Here is a 7,965-nt window from a genome sequence, read left to right as displayed (position 1 = left end):
TATAAATTTAGTATGTTGTCACATTCAATTTTACAAGATGTGTGTAAAATAATAGGCTATAATGAAGTCTTTATGAATGATTTATGAATTTTTGATGAAAAATAGCATAAATAGTGACTTTAATTAGTGAATAATTGCTAAAACATACTTCATGACTAAGGAAAAATGTCACATGTTGTATTTTATTACCTATTTCAGATCTAAAATTGAAAAGTTGATAAATATAATTTTTCTCATGTTTTTATGATTTTTATTGATAAATCCGATAAACCGCAACATAGTTTTTCCGATAATTTTTCGAAATTTTAACCTAAGTTTTTTGAACATTATTAGTGTCATGGTATTTTTCCAGAATGTTCATGAGTTTAAATTTCAAAATTTTAATTTATTTGAATTTTTGTGATTTATTTGAAGTTTATAGCATTTTATTGTAATTTTGAGTCCACTAATGGACAATTTTAAGAAATATAAGTTAATTATAGTCAAATAGTTAGTGAAAACTAATTTTGAATCCTAAGCTGGTTAGGGTAATTAACTTGTGCATAAATATGATTTTATGTATTTTATTGTGATTTTAAAAGGTTGAATCACGCAAATCCGTAAAAACCGTTTAATATACGATATTGGCTCCTTAAAGGCGATTTAGCATAAAATTGGCCATATTCATACATATTATAATGATGCATTTTATTTACGATTGTCATAATTTTATTTTATGTAATTTTATTTTATGTAATTTTACTTATTATGGCCTTAGTTTTTAAATTGGTATTACCCGAAATGTATGGGAATATCAATTCGGTTGTAATTTATTGTGATCTCGTATCACCGTTTTGTAATTTAATAGATTTATTTTATTTTAATTACAAATGTATAATAGGAAATTATGTAATTTGTTATGTAATTTATTTATTTCGGAGTTCCTTGAAGACGGTGTCACTCAAGGAAGACGATACATAAAGACAGTGTTACCTCGAGATGCGTGCCAAAACCCGAAGTTCAAGGGACCAATGGAGTTGGTTTCCGAATATGTAATAGTTAATTAGATTTTCTATTTTAGGAAGGCCATACTAGGATTTAATTTATGTTTTACATTTTATTTATATGTTGCATGCATCGCTAAATCGCCATAACTAAAACATGCATTGTCATTATAATCGAGTTTATCGACCGTGTCAATTACAATTATCGTAGTTCATCGCTTTAGTTCACTTAAAACGTGATAGATAATAAATTGACATGACCTCTCGCTAAAATAAACAACTGAGACTTAGCCTTACCAAAAAGTAGAAACCATGAAAACCTATTTCGCGAGGGAGTGCACTCGGCCACCCCGAGGTACAAACCTTGTTACGTAGGGGAAGTGGGTGATAAATGTCTATCCACCGAATTCATGTTGATGAGGGTTTCATCGGCTACCTCGTGCCCAAGTTAATGTGAATTTGGATCATGGACACATTTATTCGAAATTTGGGTTGAACTCAACAAAAGTATTGATAAGGGTTTCATCGGCCACCCCGTGCCCTTGTCGGATGTGTTTTGGGCTAATGATAAAGGTTAATGTAATTTTATCGACCGAGAGTTCTAAAAGTACGTAGAATCGATTAAAAAGTTAATCCACCAAGTTATATTGATAAGGGTTTCATCGGCTACCCCGTGCCCAAGTTAATATGAATTCGAATCTCGGAATCATTTATAATAGTTGGGTAGAGGTCACTATATAAATTCTCATATCTTGTTAAATTATTTACAAGTATGATATTAAAAAGACAAATGTTAATATTTCCTTTTCCTCCATACTTGTAGTTCATTACAATGAATCCATCAAACGCTACTACACCGATAACTATTGAGTCATGCCAAAATGTTTTCGACGACGTTTGCTCCAACAATGATTTCAACACTACTAGAGAACTTCATTTTGGGATAGGTTCGGATGGAAACATAAACTTTATCACTTCCTCTAAAACTCCTACTACTACAAGATCTCTTGTGAGCCGGTCTCAGGAAGACTGCCTCATAAAATCTATAGGATCTTTGTCTTTGGAAGATAAAGATACCAAAACTAGTGGGAGCTCAAGCAATCAAGTTCTTGCTTCAAAGGGCAAAAAGTTCAAGAAGAAGGGAAAGAAAGGGAAAAATTTCAAGCAAGTTGATGATGAGTGCCATTATTGCTATGACATGGGACATTGGTTTAGGAATTGTCCCGTATATTTGCGAAATATAAGGGAAGGAATCATCGTTCCTAAAGGTAAAATTCCTAAGGAAATTTATGTTATTGATATAAATTATACTTCCACTACGACATGGGTACTGGATACCGGTTGTGGTTCTCACCTTTGTAATCATTTAAAGGGTTTAAGAGACGTGAAGAGGCTTAGCAAAGGAGATGTGGATCTACGCCTTGGAAATGGAGCTCGAGTAGCGGCCGAATCCAAAGGAACTTATGTATTAGCTTTGCCTAATGGATTTGAGTTGTATTTACATAATTGTTTTTATGTGCCTACACTCTCTAAAAACATTATTTCTATCGCTATGTTAGATATGGACGTCTTTTGTTTTGTCATTAAGAACAATCGTTGTACTATTTCGAGGAATGATTTGGTTATAGGCCAAGCTTCTTCCATTAATGGCATTTACATTTTAGAAACCTCGAATCCGACGAATGATATCTATAACATTCAATCAAAGAAACTCAAATCAAGTGACCCAAATGAATCGTTCATTTGGCATTGTCGATTAGGTCACATAAACGAGAATTGAATCAAAAGATTAATTTCAAGTAATGTGATTACACCATTTGATTATTAATCATATGGTACATGCGAATATTGCCTTCTTGGCAATATGACTCGTAATCCTTTTAATGGTAAAGGGACACGAGCTAGTGAACTATTGAGACTCATACACACCGATGTGTGTGGACCAATGAGTATCACCGCTCGTGGAAATTATGACTACTTCATAACCTTCACCGATGACTTGAGTAAACGGAAATTATATCTTTGAATAATAGTCCCCCAAAAGCAACCGAAAAGACTCCATTCGAGATGTGGAAAGGAAGAGTTCCTAATCAATCCTACATGAAAATTTGGGGATGTGATGCTTACGTCAAGGCAAAGACCGACAACAAGCTTGCCCCAAAATCCGAAAAATGCATCTTTGTAGGTTACCCCTTGACCTCTCGAGGATACTACTTCTACAAACCTCAAGAGAACAAAGTGTTTTTGTCTTGAGAGGTTGTCTTCTTAGAAAGTCAATTTATATCTAAGAGACAGAGTGGGAGAAATTTTGAACTTGATGAAGTTCAAGAGCCACAAACCGAGATAGAGACGCAAGAAGATGTTCCTTCGTCATCTAGCGCGGTTGTCCCTCCTCCTCCTAGAAGAACGGGCCGAGTTATTCGCCATCTCGATTGATATGTGGGACTTATCGAAGAAGATGCAACACTCGATGTGTTGCTTTTAGAAAGTGACGAGCCCGCCACCTACAAGGCCGCAATCTCTAGTCCAAATTCTTCCATATGGCTTGAAGCCATGAAGTCCGAAATGGATTCTATGCATGAAAACCAAGTTTGGAACTTAGAAGATTTGCCTAAAGGGGCAAGACCTCTTCAATGCAAATGGATTTTAAAAGTCAAGAATGGCATAGAGGGACATGATGATGTCTACAAAGCTAGGCTAGTGGCAAAAGGATTTACCCAAGTCCAAGATCTCCATTATGATGAAACCTTCGCCCCCGTAGCCATGCTAAGATCCATACGGATTTTGTTAGTGATCTCCGCATTTCATGATTATGAAATTTGGCAAATGGATGTCAAAACTGCTTTCCTAAATGGGCATTTAGAACAGGAGGTGTACATGATACAACCCGAAAGTTTCGTTAATTCTAAAAATCCTAAAAAAGTGTGCAAGCTTAAGAGATCCATTTATGGTCTTAAGCAAGCATCTAGAATTTGGAATCATCGATTTGATCATGTGATAAAAGAGAATGGTTTCACTCGAAGTGTTGAGGAACCATGTTTATACATGAAATTCAGTGGGAGCAATGTTGTGTTCCTAATCTTGTCTGTCGATTGCATACTACTCATTGGAAATGATATTCCAATGTTGTCTTCTGTTAAGAAGTGGTTAGGTAACCACTTCCAAATGAAGGATTTAGGAGAAGCACAACACATATTAGGTATCCGGATCCATAGAGATAGATCCAAGAGGATATTGGCACTAAGTCAAGAGTCTTAGGTTGATAAGATTCTTCGACGGTTCAGCATGGATAAATCAAAAAAGGGGATTGGTACCTATGGTAACTGGGACAATATGAGCAAGTCTCAATCTCCCTCCGAACCTCAAGATGTTGAACACATGAAGATGATCCCTTATGCTTCCGCTGTTGGATCAATCATGTACGCCATGATATGCACACGTCCTGATGTCTCGTATGCCTTGAGCATGACGAGTAGATATCAAGGACTAAGGATTCTATCTTAGTGTTTGGAGGAGGCACCGAGCTCCGTGTTAATGGTTACACGGACTCAAGTTTCCAAACGGATAGAGATGACATGAAATCACAAGCTGGTTTCGTTTTCATTCTCAATAGTGGTGCCGTTAGCTGGAGAAGCTTCAAGGAAGCTGTGACTGCGGATTCAACAACGGAGGCTGAGTACATTGCAGCATCATAAGCTGCCAAGGAAGCTGTATGGATCAGGCAATTCACGGAAGGTCTAAGAGTAGTACCAAGGAAGCCGATCCGCTCACCAAGCCTTTATCGCAGGCCAAGCATGATGGACATGTTGCATCCATGGGACTTAAACGTGTACCAAGTTTTTGTTAGATTTTGAAATGAAATAAAAGTGTTATTTTTGTGCATGTTCATAATCACATTTGTCTTTTATCTTTTCTTTATACATTGTTACATCCAGACGGGTTGTAGTGACAAGTTGAACCCCGTTAAAGTGAACACGGATTAACATAGTATACGCCCATAGTCACTTGTATTACGTGACATCTCGAAGTGACAAGAGTGTGATGTGATTGATGGCAAGTTCAAGTGCCATGAAGTCATATGAGAAGGCAGACTGTTAGGAACACCTTGTCGGGCCTTATGACCGCTTATAGAGTTCTGGCAAATTTATATAGCCTGGTCGTTGCGAGAGCTACTATAGTATTCTAATGAGTCGATTCTTTTGACCAAAGATTGTTCGCCTAAAATGGCACAGTTTCAGATTAACTTTAATTTGTGTTACTACGACCTTCGTAAATGGGGTCAAATGGGCATATTTTGGGTTATGATGGCTGTGGCTAGTCGAAGGGAATGAGTGCGATAGGAATTGTCCACCCCTAGTCAGGGTTATAACAATATCTCAGGGCCACTCGAGGAGTAATAAACTGGAAATGCGTGGCCACGCTCGGAAGATATCTATGGTAGATAAATCCGGTCAAGCGCTTATTCTCCGATCGAGGAAACCACTCTCGATATGATCACTTGCAAGTACGACCCGAAAGACACCTTGCATTGAGTGGGAGATAGTAATAGGACAAGAGAATTGGTGACGCACACTTGTCGAGGACAAGTGGGAGATTGTTGGAATATGTGTCCTCCGACAATAATGCGATCACAACTGTCGATCATGATTATCACATGTTTATGTCTCATTTTAAAGAATACAATTGGGAAGTAATATTTTATCACAACCGTCCACACATATCGGTAATGATTGGTGACTAGAGTTTGACATTACTTTTAGATTTTTGCGACGGTGGTGACGATTGATCCCCTTAGATCATACCTAAAGGGTAACACTCTTAATTGATTATTTAATTGATCGTATGACGATACGGGTTAATTAAATTACTTAAAATTGACGGACGATTTTGGAAGTAATATTTACGTATCTCATTATAATTTGATTAAATAAGGTACGGTCTAAGTAATCGAATTGTTTTATTGCTTAGATGAAGTTATTGTTTACGGAAACAATTGCATTTGAATGAATAATTTATTATAAATACAAAATGTTGTGATTTATAATTGGTAAATTATTTTGGTTCAAGTAATTATGAATTACTAAGTCGATTTTGTATATGACGTGTTTTTATTAATGCGTTGATTTTTCATATGTTAAAAATGCATGACAATTTTACATGACATGTGACATGTGACAAATTGACAAATTGACAAAGATAAAATGGAGTCTATTTTATCTTATTTGGACCGAAATAGTGGGGTGATTTAGGATAAATATTGTGTTGATTTATTAAGTGGAAAACACAATTATTTTACCTAAACCTAGCCATGCAAACCTACTTGCTCTTGTGAAGACAACCTTGCTCATGCATTGACCCTTTTACCCTCCCCCTGCCCGGTTTCCTTATAGAAAAGACCAAAGGAGTTTTCTCTATAATTAAACCTAATATACTACATGAAGACTTAGTACATTATTCATTCATTCAACCATCTAAAATAAGATTTTTAGAGAGATAAAGAAAATTCTTCCACCTCCTTCTCTTAGCCGAAATTAAGAGAACCAAATAAATATTTTTGGGTCTTTTATTTAAATTAATATTGTTCTAGTAATAATAATATTAATTTTATTAAGAGATTACCTTGGGTATTAATCATTGGGAGGGATTCTACACTTGAGTCCTTGTTCATCCAACATTTGGAGAGCTCAAGAACAAGTGATTAGGAGAACTCACTTGTGCCCAAAAATCCGAAATATCAATGTAAGGGTTGATGATTTCTTCCTTATTTTTATTATTGTTTGCATGCATAAGATCAATGTTTAATTTTATGACTAAATTAAATCATCACATATATGAATATGTTAAGTAATAAGATATAGATTACTAACAGTTCCAACTACGCCCCGCTCATCTTTACCGATCGCAAACCCATGTTCCTTAATGTGCACATCCCCTCTTATGGCGGGTTCCACAAGGGGCGAATCAAGGGCATGAAGCCACTCCCACAAGTGTCTCCAGTCAGCCGAGGGCGCACCTCGCGAACCATAGACAAACAACATAACCAACTACAACAACAACAACAACAATTACCAATTCCAACACGATATAGACAAATGATATCAACCAACAACCAACAATCAATAATTAACTCATGATCATAGAAACAGTAACTAAGTAGAACACCATACCTGAAAAGCAATCACCATAATCGACGTTGATGCGTGTATTTTATATAAGGTTTTTACCTCATTTTTAAACGCATTTCTGTATTATTTATGTAGCTTCTGGCTACAAATACCCCCGAATATTCTACTTTGGTTCGTTTTACGTAAATTGCAGGAATAAACCAAAGAGGAGCTAAATTGAGCCTTAATTCGTCCCATTTGCATGCATTTACGGAGAATGAGGAGTTGAGTCGGAGCTTGGAAACTACCAGTTTGAGGTGCGCATAGAAGAAAGATAGCTAGGCGAGCAAAGGAAGAACTTCAAATTACTAGTGTCTACTTTGAAGAGCTATATCTCGAGTTCTACAACAGATATTCAGGAGATTCCAACTGAAGATGAAAACTTGTCCTCTTAGCTTTCCAACGCCACCAGAATCTCCTTGTTTGCCCAAGTAACGAAGAAATGGTAGATGTCTGAAATTCAGTGCGCGAAGCAGGAATTGTGTGTTGGAAAGTACTCGATCGAGTAGATTTATGTTCGATCGAGTCCTTTTTCTACTCGATCGAGTAGATTCAATTTAAGGTTTACTCGATCGAGTATATTTTCTACTCGATCGAGTGGTTTAAGCTTAATTTTACTCGATCGAGTGATTTAAAGTTACTCGATCGAGTGGTTTTGATGTTACGCAGGATTAATTAACCCGTGTTGGGCTTAATTTCGGGATAGACTTTTGTTTTCCTATTTAAAGCTTTCATAATAAGGTTAAGGGGGAGATCTTATCATACATCTCTTAGTTTACATCTCAACACTTGGCTACGATTATTGGGGATTCAGATTT

The sequence above is a fragment of the Silene latifolia genome, unplaced genomic scaffold, assembly GCF_048544455.1.
Source record: "Silene latifolia isolate original U9 population unplaced genomic scaffold, ASM4854445v1 scaffold_156, whole genome shotgun sequence".
NCBI classification, from domain to species: Eukaryota; Viridiplantae; Streptophyta; class Magnoliopsida; order Caryophyllales; family Caryophyllaceae; genus Silene; species Silene latifolia.
This window is presented reverse-complemented; position numbering follows the sequence as displayed.